Consider the following 2,441-nt stretch of genomic DNA (forward strand, 5'->3'; position numbering starts at 1 on the left):
GAATATCAAGAGAGAAAAGCAGCGTTCTGCGGGAAATCATCTTGGCCAGTGATGTCGTTCTGGGTTTGGTCAGGCCCAGGGAGGTAAGTACCTCGTTATTCTCAAGGGGCCACTTTCCTCTTGCCCCAACCGGGAATCCAAAGAATGTGACCTTGCTAGCCTTCGTCAGCACTTTGACTTGATCACCAAGAGGGGTATAGTACGAAACTTTGTGCGAGGCAGCATCTGACAAGGTATTCTTTGAAAGCTCAAAACGGACGGTGACATCGATCACAACCGCCTCCTCATCTTTTGCAAACACGAGGTCAGGCTTTCTCATCTCTCCCGTCTCGGATATGAACCGTGGCTCTTTGTATACAGACCAGCCCAATCTAGCCGCTTCGTCTGCCAGAATGTTACTGATCTTGTTATGTCGCGCAATTCTTGCTTTCTGTACTGCAGGACATTGACCGAGCATGTGCGAAAGGGACTCGAGTCTGGCAGAGCATTTCCTGCAGGAACGTAAGGCCCCATCTCTGCCTCTGTTCAAGCTTTCTCTTGTTGGGTAAATATTTGCCCTTAGTTGTAGTGCTGCGATAAAGAAGCATTGTTTAAAGCCGCACCATGGCCTCAACCAAGCATTACTGATTCTATCATGCGCAAAGTTTACAATGCCCCTTCCTTGAACCGGCTTTTCGCACCATCTCTGAAATTCATGCTCCCTCCAATCGCAGGGTCTCGGATATACAGGTTCTTTTGACACCGAGTCCCTGAGAACGAATGTTGGGATTGCATCACTGTCACCCCCTGCTCGTACCCACAAATTACGGTATTCTTCCTCCATACCCTGCGAGGACACAATATTACGGGTGATAGCATCGGACGAGTTTGCTATACGTTGCAGCCTTCTAACTTGAACCGAAGGGATTGTTTTTTCCAGTTTCAAGATGGCAAGGCCTCCGTCTCGGGCTCTGGCATATAACAGTCCATCACAAGTTGAAGCGGGAAGGTGGAGCCATCCTTTTACCGCCTTTCTAATCTCTTGGTCCAACCCACGGAGAGTTGATTGCTTGCAGTCCGAGTGGTCTGCAGGATATAACAATCTGGGTAGGGCATAGGCATTGAGTAGTTCAACCTTCTGAGTTGGCTTCAGAGGCGCCTCATCGATTTTCGAGATCCATGTCTTTAGCTGATAATGTAGATCAGGCTGTATAGTGCCAGTCCAAGGGCCAATTTTCAGACCAAGGTATTTCGTTGATTCATCAGGTTGGATCATATGGACATCTTTATTTTTGATAGTCCATGGGTCGCAGTTGTTCACCGTATATGAATCTTTGGTTGGGCTTATCATGAAGCCCTGGCACTTTCTGGCCTGAACCTCCAATCCCGATAGCCCACAAAATGATTCCAAGATCGCTAGATTGGCGGCCAGACCAACCCAAGATTCGCTCACCAACACCAAATCATCAGCAAACGCAAGAGCTGTCACGTGGTCGGTATCAATGGAGTACCCAACTCCGTGTGACTCTAGGGTGCATATCAAAGGGTCCATGGCAAGATTGAAGAGCAGGGGTGACATGGGGTCACCCTGTTTGACACCAACACGTATGCTAATTTCTCGAGTCGACTCGCCATTGCTTTTGAACGAGGTCGTACACCGATCGTAGGCGTTCTGGATGATGCCCACCACGTGTTCATCTACTTTCTTGTGCCTTAACACCCATAAAATATGAGCATGCGAAACCGAGTCAAAAGCTTTCGCTATGTCGATGAACATGACAGCCAACGGCCTGTGCAATTTCTTAGCGTGTCTCATAAGGTCCTGTAGCACCTTAAGATTTTCAGAGCAGCCAGATGCCGCTATAAAACCACGCTGCCTTGGGTTTAAGGGACAAGCACGAGCAAGACGTGCAGTCATTATTCTGGAAAATAATCTCAGAATCATTGAACCAATCGTTATTGGTCTCCAGTTCCCCAATTCTTTCAGCTTTTCATCGTCCATAACCTTAGGAATAAGAATCGTCCTATTCTTTTTCAACTCTTTGGGAATAATTCCTGTAATCATCCATGCATTAAATAGGGCTGTCAGTGTCCGACCCTCGGGGTCGGCAGCACAGATTGCAGCCCTTGTTAGGCCATCTGGCCCAGCTGCTGACGTTGGTTTAATGGCCCGTATGGCAGTCTGAACTTCCTCCACCGAAATTAGGGGCTCAAAGTATTCGTTATTTGCAACACCTGATGACTTAAATTGGCCCAGGCCATTGAATGGCAACACCTTCTCCCATTTTTCGCAGTAAAAACGATATACATCTGCGTTCGGGATTCGGCATTCATGACGTTCAGTGCCATCCAGGACTAAGGACGCAAGAAGAGAGCGGTTCTTAAAGAAGAGCTTCTGGTGCTTCATGAAGCTTCCTCGTTTTTCCGCTCTCTTCTTCATCCAAGATCGTGTGGGTAATATC

The sequence above is a fragment of the Petromyzon marinus genome, unplaced genomic scaffold, assembly GCF_048934315.1.
Source record: "Petromyzon marinus isolate PM22_M1 ecotype Great Lakes invasive population unplaced genomic scaffold, UKy_Petmar_22M1.pri1.0 PM_G_Scaffold_66, whole genome shotgun sequence".
Taxonomy (NCBI): domain Eukaryota; kingdom Metazoa; phylum Chordata; class Hyperoartia; order Petromyzontiformes; family Petromyzontidae; genus Petromyzon; species Petromyzon marinus.